Consider the following 14,913-nt stretch of genomic DNA (forward strand, 5'->3'; position numbering starts at 1 on the left):
TTTTATTTTCAGCAAAGCTATTTCTTCTGTTGAACTACTATAGAGCTGTTTGAAGAAAACTCATTTACAAAGAAGTAAAAAGAGGAAACAATGATAATCTATTATTTGAAGCTATAACAAAGTTTGCAACACATTGTTACTTACTTGGAAAAGTGCAAAAGCTTCTTTTTAACATGAAAACCAGACTCAGACTCTAGGACTAAAATCTTCTTAGAGATCATCTTATGCAATATAATTTACTTCATGCGGAGGGAGAATTTAAAGCCAGCTGATGAATAGAAGATATATGTGATAAGACTTCTTACTTTACATTTTTAAGTTTCAAAACCTTGATCAGCAATTATTCTTAGTTTGAACTTAGTATAAAGTCATTTATATACAATACATTTTTAATGTTGAAGTCTTATTGCTCATGATTTTAAATTCAACTCAGAAATTGCCTCAGATGCAATTTTCTAGTAAATGTTTTATTAAAAGGAATGTGTCCTTTATATAGAGCAGATTATTTTGAACAAAATATTCTCACGATTTTCAAAATAGCTTATCATTACACAACCTTAAAAATAAGGATAGTAACAGCAACAACATAAAAACCATAGGCATATTAATGGATAAATAATTCTGTGAAGGCAGTATTTTATTATCCTTTTCATATGAGACAACTGGAATCTGAACTCAGTCACTCTGACTCACAGAACTTCCTTCTCAACCACTCCATTCGGCTGCAGAGCAAACATATTCTTTTTTTTTTTATTTAAGGAGAAAAGAAAAAAAAAAACAGTGAAAGGGTACAAGATATACAGATTTACAGAAGAAAAAAATGAACAGTAGGAAATCATTAGTTAATGGATTACATATTGCCATCTTAGAAATAATTGTTCAAGTCACAAAATTAAAGCTTGTAGAGTGGACATTCCAACAATGATACTGCAAACAGTTCTGTTCAATGATCCAATAAAACTCTGTGATACCATTTTCTATCTTATACACTTAAATATACATGCAGTTATATAGTTTAGAGCACTTCCTTTTCCTCTCTTTTGTACAATGACTATTACACATTTTGGGTTTCATTGCTCCCACGGTTCTTATTGTTTTTTTGGAAGAGAGTAAAACCAAATGAGACATAACAGAACAGAATCAGTCAAGTCAAAAGGGTGGACATAATAGATAATTTAAAAACATAATACAAGGTGATCAACAATGGTTACCATAATGCCTCCCGCTATCTCTAATAGAATTGCCTATATCATTAGTTATAATACAATTGAACAAAACAGTAAAGAACAAAACCAACAAAACCAAAACATTGGAGACATTGTAGGTCTTCAAAAGTAGATAAAAGTCAACGAGAATGGGCGTTATAGTGAATCTCATTATCTTCACAGCTGATGCCTAAATTTTCGAACCTGATACTATCCAGCAAAACAGAATAGGGGAACATCAGTCAAAAGCAAGATGGTGAGAGTAATACAGGGCTTCAAATGGAGATAATAGAAAGTCAAAGTGGGTTACTATATTATATCCTGCTATTTTTTCCCTTTAATTAAACAGATAAAAATAAAAAAGTAAATAATGGAGTGGAGATTGAGAAAAAAGAGGGCATAACAGCGAAACAGCGCAGATCAAAACATAACCATTTAAGCAGAATAGTGTTTCACCACCAGATAATCCCGACCCAAAAGTAGTTACCATATTGACTCTTTCCTTGAAGTCCTTGAGTACAACTTCATATACTGTAGCATTAAGTATATCAAAACAATGTAAAACCATTTAAGAGAATGACAGCATTACAGAATATTTAGAATCAACTAACAGAAAATGAACAATGGTTTCTGTATAATCTCCTTGTCTTTAAAAGGTTTTTGCTTATACTATCGTACATAATAAAATCCAATAAGATACAACCTGTTTAGACCATTGGAGACAGAAGAACAAAAGCTAGATGAGACTTCAAAACAAGATGATACTAAATCAGTATTACCTATTAAGATGTCATTTTCTCCAAAATAGCTGTTCCTATCATCCAATCTTCTCTGTCTCATTTCTGTTGAGCTCTTTTTCTGTCAGTAGCTGTCAGTTTGTCTTCTTCATTTTCTTCTCTGTTCCATTCGTTGTGGCCTGCCTGCCACTATTTCTGGGTTCTTTGTATTTTTCTTTTTTTAGAATATCCTGCAATACTTTCTGTAGGGTTGAATTGGTGGTTGCAAATTCCCCCAGTTCCTCTTTATCCTGGAAGCACCTTGTTTTTCCATCAATTTCCAGGGACAGTTGTGTGGGATATCTCAATCTTGGCTGGAGATTATTATCTTTCAAAGCTTGAATTATTTCCCCCCACCCTCTTCGTGATTTGATGGTTTGTGCAGAGAAATTTGCTGTAGTTCTGATGGGTGTTCCCTTGTAAGTGGTCTGTTTCTTGTCTCTTACAGCTTTTAATATTCTGTTCTTGTATTGAATTTCTGGAATTTTTATTATTATATGCCTGGGTGTTTCTCTGTTAGGGTTGTAGGTAGCTGGGGTCCTGTATGCCTCATACATCTGAGTATCTTTACCTTTTGCTAAATTAGGAAAATTCTCCTGGATTATTTCTGTGAGTAGCTTTTGTAGTTCACTTATTTGTGTCCCTACTTCTTCTTTTATGTTCTTAATCCTTAAGTTATGGCTCCTCTTATCATCTTCTTGTCTTTGTATTATTGCTGTTTGTTTCTTTGTTGTTTTTAAGAAGTTTTTCATTTCATTCTCCCATATTACGAGTCTGCCCTCCAGTTCAGATAGTCTGTCCTTAGTTTCTTTCAAGCTGTTATGCCAGTCTTGGATAGACTTCTTAATTTCTTGATAGTCCCTTTGAAACTGCTTCACGTACTCTATGCTTTCTCTGTTTTCTCCATCAAACAATTCTCCCCTCTTTTTCTGTTCTTCCATTCCACCATCTGTTTTTTCCTGGGTGGTGCTTAGCATTTCTCCAACTATTCTGCATACTTCTAACTTCAGGTTGCTGATAACTTCATTCCTGAATTGGTCTATGAGGCTCTCTATATGGCGCTTAATGTCTATTGGTGCGGTGTCCGCTATTGCCGGTTTCTCAGAATTGGGGGCCGAGGAGCCTTTCTTGTTGCTTCCCTTCCCCATATTCTCTGTTCCTTATATATATGCAAGTTTACATAGGAGGCCCAGCTTCCCTGCCTGTCAGCCACAGCCTGATCAAATTGCGCTGGCTAGGTGTTCCCGCCCACCGCTGCGCACCAGGGAGTTACTGAATAGGCAGCCTATGTGGGAGTCAGTCGCCCCTCTGGGCCACCGTCAGGCTCTGGGATCTGGGTTAGGCCAGCCTACCAAGTCCGCCCGCAGCGTCACACAGGCCAGGCACTTTTCACCAATCCCGTCCGAGAGGGGAATGTGTGGCTGGAGTCGCCACCGCGCCTTGCTCTTACAGGACTGCCCAAGCCCAGAAAGTCCTCCGCTGGAGTCAAACTGTGGTAGAGTGTCAGTTTCTCTCACTCACCTCGCCACAAGTCAGTGTACGCCTCCTTGTCCATCCTGTTTTCGACTCTGTTCGCAGACTCCCGTTCCCAGAGCTTCTGCACGTCTTTCCTTGCCGATCCGCTGTGGAGGCAGCCAGCTGCCGAGCGGCAGGAAACCCAAATTGCGGTTTCCAATGGCGTGGGGTCCAGCCTCCACACCGAGTCTTTTCTGTTCCTATTTTAGCGCCAGGACTGCATTCCAAGTTGGTTTCTCTCAGCCCAGTTCGTTCCTGAGTCAGCAGAGCATATCTCTACAGGCTCATGTCTCCTTAGTCCGTATCATTCCTGACTTCTGAGCCGAGCCTTTCAGAGAGCCTCCGGTAGTTGCTGTTATCTGTCTGCCATGTTCTCCCAGAAGTCCAGAGCAAACATATTCTAAGCACTGGGACTACCAACTTCCTTTCAGAAGTTAGATACCCACTTACACCACTGTCATAGATTTTCAGAGCTTTATATGGTATGATAAAAAATTTTAAAAATGAATACTATTTTGTTACTTTTCTTACTTTGCATATGAAAATAAAATAGTGAGTAGGATAACCTAGTGCTCAGATGGAAACTATGAGTTTTGGTGCACCTTTTGATCATTTTTTGAAAATACACCTTGCTATTTAAAAGGTGACAGTATGACCCACTGTCAGAGCACATACTAGTGGGGTTGGTTTTGCCTAAGTGAGCATTCACATAGGCTTTTATCATTATTCTATGAGAAAGTGCCATGGCACAGAATTCAAAAGATTTACAGTTTGTAAATAGCTATTTGGTTTTAGTCAGACATTTCCCTCACTGAGAATCATTTTTTTCACCTTTAAACTGAGGAGGTTTGAATTTTGATTCAAATCAGCTTGAAGATTCCCTTTAGGTTTATTCTAGTAGCCCATGATTCGGTTACCTACACCTCATTAGTAATGTTTTAATGATCATAACTATACCAAATTAAAGATATGGGTTACTTTTTGCATGTGATAGGGATTCTTGGATTTGTGATTGTTTACTTTCTCTTTGCTTTTCCAGAAACTTTGCTTCTAGCATAGAACAAAGATATATGGATTGGATAGAGACAATTTTAAAATTTATAAATTATTTAACAAGCTAAATTGTTAGATTAAAGATAATGAAATAATTGAATGTCTAAATTTAAAAGCAAATTTGAATCAATCAGTCTAGCATGTATTCTCTGCCTGAACTAGAAAGACAAACAAAAGACATTGTCTTTATTTATGGAGAAAAGTTTTATAATGTGCAAAGAGAGGAGAATGGCTTTGTTCTTACACTTTGGAAATGATACCAAACCTTTCTTGGTATGCATTTGCTGTGATCCTTGAAGGGTGCACTGAAGTAGTTGGAAACAGTTTGAAACATTTGGAAAACACTGAATTAGGGAAGTTAATGGAGGTACCTGCAACAGTGGAATAAAAATGAACTTTTGCCAAGAAACACAGCTTAGTTACAACTGTCTGAACTCAGATGTCAATCCATTCCCAAGCAGGATAAGTGTGGGTGATAGATGGAAAGGATATTTTAAAATCTGCTTGAGTTTGCCAATCTGGAAGTTTGCCCAGGAAAAAGAAGAGTCCCAAAAAAATATCATGATGGAAACAAGCAAGTTTAGGCAGACTTTGAGAGCCACATTAATTGAACAGGCGCCCATCACTGTGAAGATTTCATCATTAATAATTACTGTGACAGCTATTTTAAATGTCTTTTCTCTGGTGTCAGTTGCGGTGATTAAATAAGTACAAATATTAGCTTTATGTAATATCATGATGGAAACACATTTTCCTCACATATCCTCTGTAAAGGTGATCCTGATTTCTTGCACCTAGCTGAAGCGAAATCATTTTTTCAAATATGGCTGTGGTGTCAAGCAGAAGACGTGGAACTGCTTTCTCTAGGCATGAACTTTTCATTTTGAATTGTCCAAATCAGAAAAGTTAAATGACATATGTCTATTAAAATAATGATTAATATTGTCAGTTATGCAAAATACTTGTTATAGTGATGTTTTTTCTTTAATATAAATATTGTTTCTCAGTAAAACTATGTTAATACATTGAGCAAAACATTGTGTATTGAAATAATAGTGATGTTGACCATCTTTTGCTGACATCAGTTGATTCATTATGATTTACTCTGAGATATTCTAATGAAAATGTGTTACATGGCCTAAGCCACTTACAGTAAATATGATAAGAGCTTCAAATGGAGACAATATGATGTTACAGACAAGCATATGATTTAGTGTTCATGCCAGAAATCTACAGTTTTAATGTTTAGAATCACTACAAGTGATATGAATGATTGAATTTTAGAAGATAAATTTCATTTGTAAGCTATAGTTTTTCAGTGATTTAACTGAAATTTCTCAATAGCGTTGGAGAATAAATATGTCAAAACATTTTCAATAATGTTTTTAATGAAAAAAGACCCTTATGGTATAGTGATTGTTTTTATAGATAATAAAAGTTTTGAGCTAATGAAAATATTCCAGATGGAGTTAAGTAATCATATTTAATTTTGCAACAGTAATAATATTTGTTATTGAGATAGTCATTCTGAAAAATGTATTAATGTAAAGTAACTAAATTCTAGCATCCCACATTACAGTGCTGTTTGAGGGTAGGCAGATAAGCAGGACAAGGTGATAATTATTAAAATTAAGAAATTAAAATATAATGATATTCAGGAGAACAAAAATAGAATAGAATATTTTGATGGTATAATTTGTCTGTATTCTTCTAGAATATGTTAGTATTGGTGCACTTATTTTAAATAAAAGGCCAGCATTAGCATTATCAGCCCAACTATTATGGATCACTCCAAATAACATGATAGCAGTTATTATTGCACATTGTCAATAAAGCTTTTGTTTAAGATTACAAGGTGGTGCAGTTTGGAATGAATTCTGACAAACTGTATGAAATTCAAAGAAGCAATGTGCAAAATAAAAGTAATATTTAAGAATAAGATTCACCACCAAAATCTTAGAAATATTCTTTTATCTTAGCATAATATAAACACCTCTATATTTAGTACAGTTTCTACTTCATTCTTTTTATGAAAAGTAGCATAGACCATAATTTACTTTTTTTTCCTCACCACTATAATAATGAGGAACCATAATTTACTTTTGCAAAACAATTTTTATTTCAATTCTAGAGTTAGAAATAAACACTGTAGGTAGTAGATTATCTTATTTTGGTAACTCATATTCAAACTTCAATGAAATAAATGTGTATTTGGTAATTTAATGACTGTCATTAAGCAACTACTCCTCCTAAGATTATAATTTTGTGAGTACTGGGATGATGTTTGCTTTGTGAACCACAGCTTCAGGATAGGGCTTCCGACTCCACATGACAGGCAACTGTTTAAGGAAACTGTTGATTGAATGAATGCCTTGGCCCATAGCTAATGAGTAGGAGGGAAAGGAATTTAAGGCAAGTAACTCAAGGCTCAGGAATAATCAAAATTTGTAAGTGACAGAGTATGATCATCAAGATCATGGGTAAATTTCACTGTGAATTTCAAGCTTACCATTGAATAAACCATGTGCAATATGTAGCTTTTCCAAATCATTTGTTTTTTTTGTTGTGTGATTTCATGGTTTCCTAAAAAGGAGATATTTTACAGCTTATATTGCATATTATGGTCTCAAAAGAATTCAAGAAAGGAGTTAATCAGTTCTTGGGAAAAATTAGATTTTTTCATAATTTACTTTTTCAATTGTTTGTAAACTCAATCGTACATTAAACTGTATGTTCTATTCAAAGGGAAGGTAGTGGATAGAACAAAGGAGGTACCAGCCTTTTCTATTTTAACACCCAAGTCATCAACTGAACAGTTCAAATACTGTTAAAAATTAAGTATTGCTAAATTCCCTTTAGGTTCTGAATATGTATTGAATTAACAACATTCTTATCCCTTTTAATTTTGAAAACAATTCTAAGATATAAATTAGTACCTTTGAAAGATAAAACAAACATGAAAGAAAAGAAATTTAAACCTAGGTCTTCCCCAATAAAATACTTCATCTAAGTGACTATTCCATAGTAAAAAGAAATTTAGTTATAGGCCTTCGCAAATTAAATACTTAGGTTAATATTCCACAGTAAAATAGATAGCATTGTGCATTTCAAAATACTTTCTGAATGTAAAATATGAGTAAACATTATTGTGATTTACATGATGTAAATTCTCAAAATAATGTATGCAGTGCAGGTTACTATGAATGTAATTTAAAGTCAGGCTTTGGAATCCTACAATGGGGGAAAACTCCTGAGTTTAAATGAAATTCTACAAATATTCAAAAATATCTAAATTATCCCTGATATACAGAATTATAAGAACCTTAAAAAATTTGAGATTTAATTTTTATGACTTTGTGAGTTATTGGTTCTTTAACTAACATTATGTTTTCAAAATGCAACTGTAGATATTATATATTAACCAATAAGTGTAGGAGAAAGTATGGTGGGTATTTTGAGAGCCCTGGGTAATCATTCTCATTCTAGTTTGGAACTATTAGTATACCTTCCTTAGTCATCCATGTGGGAAAGGAGGTTATATGTGGAGGATATATACACATGACCCAACACTTATTAAAAAATATGTTTTTCCCTGCCTGGAAAGTGCAAGGTTGTGAGTTTGATCTCTGGAATCAATGCATAAACAAACATTTAAAATATTTTTTCTCTGTGTTTGTCAAAATGCATACCAAAGAATATTCCCAGATTAAATTTTTCAGCCTTCTTAGTTGCTAAAAGACAAACATTTGATCACATGTCCTCCAGTGAAATGCACCTCTCCAATATTTTAACTCAGAAAAAATAAAAGGAAAGTGGCACCATAAGAAATTCATATTTGGTAAATATTACAGAGTTCAGCATAAAGCATGAGTCTGCAAAGCAACTGTAACAGATTGGCTGACGTTCAAATCCCACACTCATGTTCTATGATCCGTGTACTGGGGTCAGTCAAGCCTGTGAGTAGTTTAGTAGTGTGGCTTGGATATTATTTACAACTGTATAATCTCTTTACATTGTTTTCTAGGCTTCCTGGAACTTCTTAGTTAAGAAGTATTTTATTTTCTTCAATAAAATCTTTTTCTGTATCACTTAGTTTTTCTTCTCAATGTAGTGAGTAAACGTAACTAAAATAAGCCCTTGCCACACAAACTTCTTTTAGAAAAGTTGTCTCTCTAGGGGCTGGGGATTTAGCGCAGTGGCATAAGCACATGCCTTGCAAGCAGGTAGTCGTGAGTTCGATTCCTGGTACCGATAAAAAACAAAAAAGACAAAAAAAAAAAAAGTTGTCTCTCAAAAATATCCACAGCTGCCTCCTCAGAATCTGAATATATGAACATGCATGATAAATAGGATTTTGCTGCTGTGATGAGGATTACAGATCTTGACATGAGGAGGTTTTCCTGAATTTTCCATGTGTGCTTATTCTAGAGAAAAAAAAAAAGTTTATAGATGAAGCCAAAGATAGCATCAAACAGATATGACAGAAGAGGCAAGAAAGTTTCAAAGCTGATAAAGATTATCAGCTATTGCTACATTTGAAAATTGAAGAGGAAGCCATGAGCTAAGCAATGACTGTCATCTGCAGAACCAATAACCTCTCAACTGACAAAGAAAGAGAGGCCTTGTTTCTACCAACTGAATTTTCCCATCAACCTGAATGAACAAGAAAACAGAATTTCCCACAGAGCTCACTGGCAGAATGTACAGCCACTGTGTTCAGAGTGTTGAAAGAACTGTATGAGAGCAGTTTACTAGTTCATTTACAAAGGCCTCAAAGAGAAAACTGTCCACCGTTTACAGAAAACCAGGAATCCTGATCCGATCTTTGGAGATATTGATTTGACACAGAGCCAGACTTAGTCACAAAGTTAAACGTTACAATCATGTTTCTTAAACAGTCCAAGTTAGCTAGTATGAGTTTGAGAAGATTATTTAATAAATATTAACATCTATTTTATTTTCAGTTCCCATAAAATCAATATAAAAGTTCATTAGTTATACTTCTCATGTTTTTTTTTTTTCTTTTTAATTTTTTTGGTACTTGAAATAGAACTCAGGACGGTACACTTGCCAGGAAGGGACTGTGCTGCTGAGCTAAATCCCCAGCTATACTACTCATCTTGATAAAAAAAAAAAAAAAAAGTCAGTGCCTTCCATTTGAAATCTTTTTTTCCTCTTCTTTTTTCTTTTTTCTTTCTCATTTTTCAGTGCTGGAAATTGAAACAATGGCCTTACTCATAAGCAAGATTCAACTACTAAACTACAAAACTGCAAAGACTTATTCTTCCAAGTATGAACTGTAAAAGCTTGTTTGAGTGTAGAATCTGAGATCCAATTTGATATCTACTAAATCAAAATCTGCATTTTGAAGAGATTTCTCCCTGATTTACATGCATCTTAAGTTTTGGGATGCACTGACCTGAAGCATGAATGATAAACATTAGAAAAGTAACCAAATGAAAGTTTTAAATTAGAATTATTGCTCCAGTTAAAGTGCATTAGAATTGGACAAAGTGGCACAGGTTTGTATACCCACCAGTGAAGAGGCTGAGGCAGGAAGATCACAAACTTGAGGAGAGCCTCAAAATTCAAGCAAGGACTTTGTCTCAAAATTTTTTTTAAAAAGTTTTTTTTAAAGGGCTAAGAATATTGCTCAGTGGTATAACATTCCAGATTTGAATACCAATTCTACAAAACAAACAGGAAGCAAGAAAGAAAAAGAAAGAAAGAGAAAAAGAAGGAGAAAGAAAGAAAAAAAAAGAAAGAAAAGAAGAAAGAAAGAAAGGAAGAAAGGGAAAAAAAAGCAAAAGGAAAAGAAAAGAAACTGTATTAGGCATCCTGTATTTTGCTTTGTTATTTATAAAATTGGACCAATGCAGTATCTAATTCACAGAGTGAAGCTGAAAACAATGCCTCTAAACATTACTAGTTAGATAATACATGTAAAGTTTTCTTCAACATGTCAATTATACATGCATATAAAGTGTAAATATAGTCAATATTTATTGTCTGTCCCTCTATACAAGCTTTACTCTTCCTATATTTTGAAGGATCTCAATTCTGTAACATCTATATAATTAACTGAAATTCTGGTTCAACTAACCATTTGAAATAGCAACCACAGTGGATCATGAGGAATATTAATTTATTTGTGTGATTTAGAGGAAATGCCATAAGATAAAAAAGAATTCTATCTTGTCTTACTTGTTAAATATAATATATGGAGTTTTATTATAGATTAATTCATTGCCCACCAGTTTTATCTTTTTCTTTTTTATCGGTACCGGGGAGCAAACTCACAACCACACACTTGCAAGGCAGGCACTTATGCCGCTGAGCTAAATCCCCAGCCCCTAACCCAGTTTAAAAAAAAGTCTTTCTTCTATGAGAATAAAGACCTGTGCAAAAATCTAAAATGAGAAAATATGTAGATTTAGACAAGTAGATTTTTTATAACTTCTACAGAAATATAAGTAAAATACAGAAAACTGTAGGCTTACTTTAGAAATGAACAGAACTTTGGCTTTAACTCTATTTTGCTTATTATGTAATATTTGGCAAACCTCTTAACTGAGCTTAACTGAGAAGTTTAGTTTCTTCATCTATAAACTGTCTTAGAGGACTGTTGTCCTTTTTATGTAAACATTGTCTCCACACAGCTGATATAGAATGAAGGCTTTTTTTTTGTCATTTCAAACTTTGAATTACATAAACAGGATAAGATGCTTAATACAATTATATCTCTAAATATTTAATCTCCATGTTTCTTGCACATTTTCCTTACCAGCTTCATGTAATTTTTCAAGGTCACATTTATTGCTCAATTTTCCCATGATAAAGCAAGAACACTCAAATACCTGTGAATGACAGAAGCACTAAATCATACGCTTCCATGGCAGCCTCAGACTGGACAAGCATGAACTTCCATGTGGTGGAGGAGAAAATGAAAGGATGTTAGGTAGAAGATGTCCCGACGGAATGGAGAAAAGGAAACAGTACCTAATATATCAAGTGCTAGACTAACTAACAAAAGGAGCCAAGAGTACCAAGGGTAGGTATTGAATGATTTGCAACCTTTTAAATTTGTGAAGGTGTATTTTATCTACTACATGTGGTTGGTCTCATTAAATGTTTAAAATGCTCTTAATAAGAATGTTAGTCTACCAGTGTAGGATAAATTAGTCTACAGATGCACTATTGATAATGATGTTGAGTGTTCGTCTCTAGGAATTTGAATTCAAATACAGAATTACTGGTTATTATTGATGAAGGAATGTTTAACTCCACAGCTTCAATAGTGGATTCATCAACTTTTTGAAGTTGTGTCAAGTCCCCCTTTTATGTAACATGTAATGTTAGACATATTTATGAGGCATAATTTTACATTTCAATACACAAGTATAATATGTATCAATCAAATCCAGCTAATTAGCATTTTTACCAGGTTTTGGATCACATATTTTGATGCTTTGTTTTTATGCACATACATAGTAAGAATTGTTATGTCTTTGTGAAGCACTGATATTTTTTATCATTGTGCAGTGTTCCTAATCATTCCTAATAGTTTCTTTCCCTTGAATCCTACTGCCTTTGAAATTAATGTAATTACTTTAACTTCTTTTCAATTAGTGTTAGTATGTCTTTCTCCATCTCTTTATTTTCAATCTATATATTTTTATATATTTGAAGTGGGTTTCTTGGAGACATATGTATTAGCTGAGTCTTAATTTTGATCAATTATGGAAAATTCTGTGCCATCCAGTTCCCATTTTAGACACACTTCCTCAGGTCTCAAATAAAATTTCTTTGATTATTCAGACTGACTAACCTCTCATGTCATCAGCCATTTATCACTTTATTCTATCCCTTTGTTTTATGTTTTTCATTATGGTACTTATTTTGTTGTCTTCAAAGTTTTCCTAAAGCCTAGTAGCACATAGAGTTATTAAAAACTTTAGGCTAATTTTCTCTTTTAATATTTAAGTAAGTGATAGATTGAAGGCACATTTTTGGAATATGGTTGTAGTCACTAGCCTCAGAGGCAGCCCATAATGCATTTGTGCTTTTTTTTTCATTCTTTCTTCTTAAGCATGACTGATTTATTTGCTTACTTTTAATGAATAGAATACAGCAAAAGTATGTTTTGTTATTTGTTTTTGTTGTTGTTGTTGTTGTTTGTTTTGTTTTGTTTTGTTTTGTTTTGTTTTGAGAGAGGATCACATTATGTAATTCAGTCTGGCCTTGAACTCACTATGTAGTCCAGGCTGACTTAACCTCTCAAATACTGGGATTACAGGCATGTGCTCTCATACCACAACTATGAGAGATTCAAAGTACAGCTACCATCTGAGTGGCTCCAAGGTAAAGAAGTGCATTCAAAGCTGTTACTGTTTAGGTCATGGGAATCTCCTAAAGGTCTCAGTGTTCAGTAGTGGTGGAACTTCGGGTAGATGAGTGGATCATAATCCATGGGTGAGCTCAGAACTAAATGTCCAGTTGGGAGATGAGGCTTGGTTGAGGGTGGAGCACTGGAGCCACCTAAAGGGGTGTCTCCCTACCTGGCCGCTCTCTTTTCATTCTGCTTCCTGGTTAATATCATGTCTCCAAACACTTATACCATGCCATTTCTGCTTTGTAGAATTGTGAACTAAAAATAACTCTCCTTTCACATTTGTGGATGTTGGGTGTTCAGTGAACAGAAACTGACTAAAACAGGTTTTGGTACTAGGGAGCTTGGGTCATTGCTGTGACACATGGTGCAGAAGCCTTTAGAACTAGTTTGTCAGAGGAGATTGGAAAAAAGTTTTCAAATACTAACTAGAGAAATTATAGAATACTGAAGAAGAGTAAAGATAGAGATTTTTTGTTGGTGCCCAGTAGACAAGAGTGCTAATAGAAATTTAATTGATAAAGGCCAGGCTCATTAGGTTTCAGTTGGGAAAAAGGACTGTATTCGAAGTTATACTTGAGTCTCAAATGTTCAGGGAAGTTGTCTACATTTTACCCATGTCCTTAGACTTCGTGGGGAACTGATATTAAGGGCAGTCAACAATTAACCCACCAAAGAAAAATTTTAAGCTATCTCAATATTCAGAGTGTAGCATAAGTACTGATTGCTTTTAATGCATTCTATACTGAGAAACAGAAGAAAAAAGTGTATTTAGAGCTTTTCAGTATTCCAAGAAAGGAAGCACCTTCAAAGTTATAGCGAAGAAAAGATAAGATTTCTGAAAAGATTAACATTTAAAAAGCCTCTCCAGGTGTGGTGGTACAGTCCTGTAATCTTAGTACTTGAAAGGTGGAGACAGGAGTCTTGTTATGACCTCAAGACTGGTCTGGGCCACATAAGGAATTCAAGACCACCCTAGACTACATATTCTGTTTCCTTGAAATAAAGCCAACCTGGAAAAGAAGTTATGGAGATGTTTCATCTAAAATCATGCTAGAATTTATTTTCCAGGTTGGTCTTATTTTCAGAAACAGCAAGACCTTGTATTAAAAAAATGAAAAATAAATTAAAAAGAGCCAAGTATTTTGCATCAGGGCCATAGGAAAGATGATTTAAGAGCATCACAGGAATACCAGACAAATTTATAAATCTTTCATTTCAAAAGAAACTTCAACATGCTCTGTTCATTTTAGGTCAAAGACGAAAGTATTAAGAATTCAGCCATTCAGGCATGCACAGGCCTCTGCAAATATGACTCGAGGGGTCCAGGCTACTGCTGGAGCTGCCAGCAGAACTTGTCATTGTTCAACAGTGCTAGTTTTATGGAAATGTAGAATATAAGAGCTGTTGAGGCAGAGAGACTTTCGTTCAGATTTCAGAGATAGATAAGCAGTCTGCCCCTTAGAAGGTAGGACATGAAAGTAAGAGTAAAGAAAAAAGGTCAATGGATTGCAAGCATGAAGTCATGAGTTCAATACACAGCACCAAAAGAAAAAAAAAAAAAAAGAAAAAGTCAGTGAAGACCACAGGAAGTTGGAGAAGCCAGGAACATGGAGTGTCTGCTGAGGAAAGCCAGAAGCAGTGAGCAAAGTCAAAAGAGCACCTGGCAATGCCATAGGTACAGGGCCTTCCACACTTTTTGGAGGTTATATTTACCACACCTTGCCCCAGGAGCTAGACCAGAGTTATAGAATTTAATGTTTGCCTTCTTGAGTTTAAGGCTTGCTTTGGTCTCATATCTTTATAGCCTCCCCTTCTCTTTTGAAATTGTAGTGTTTATGTCATCATGTCTTGGCAAAGCTTAAGCTTCTATTTATTTTTTACAGGTGCTCTTGTTGAATACATGTTTTGATTTTCAGGGAAAATTTTTGGCATGAATGTTTCAGCTTCTGGAATTAACACTTTGACAGCTCTT

General features: G+C 34.6%; 1 long non-coding RNA gene across 9 annotated transcripts in view; it reads left to right on the top strand.

Annotated features, from left to right (window-relative positions):
* The window catches only part of LOC101788210 (uncharacterized), a 338,370-nt gene that overhangs the window by 253,176 nt on the left and 70,281 nt on the right, over positions 1-14,913 (top strand). For 7 of the 9 annotated variants that reach the window (XR_010047658.1, XR_010047664.1, XR_010047667.1 and 4 more), the window contains one exon: positions 9,758-11,600. The exons of 1 other annotated variant lie outside the window; for it this stretch is intronic. This is a non-coding gene — a long non-coding RNA (uncharacterized LOC101788210). The remainder of the gene's footprint in view (positions 1-9,757; positions 11,601-14,913) is intronic. One more of the 9 variants, XR_010047662.1, reaches the window with a different exon arrangement.

This window comes from Cavia porcellus, unplaced genomic scaffold (assembly GCF_034190915.1).
Source record: "Cavia porcellus strain 051 isolate PalLab524CR breed Dunkin Hartley unplaced genomic scaffold, mCavPor4.1 scaffold_5, whole genome shotgun sequence".
Taxonomy (NCBI): Eukaryota; Metazoa; Chordata; class Mammalia; order Rodentia; family Caviidae; genus Cavia; species Cavia porcellus.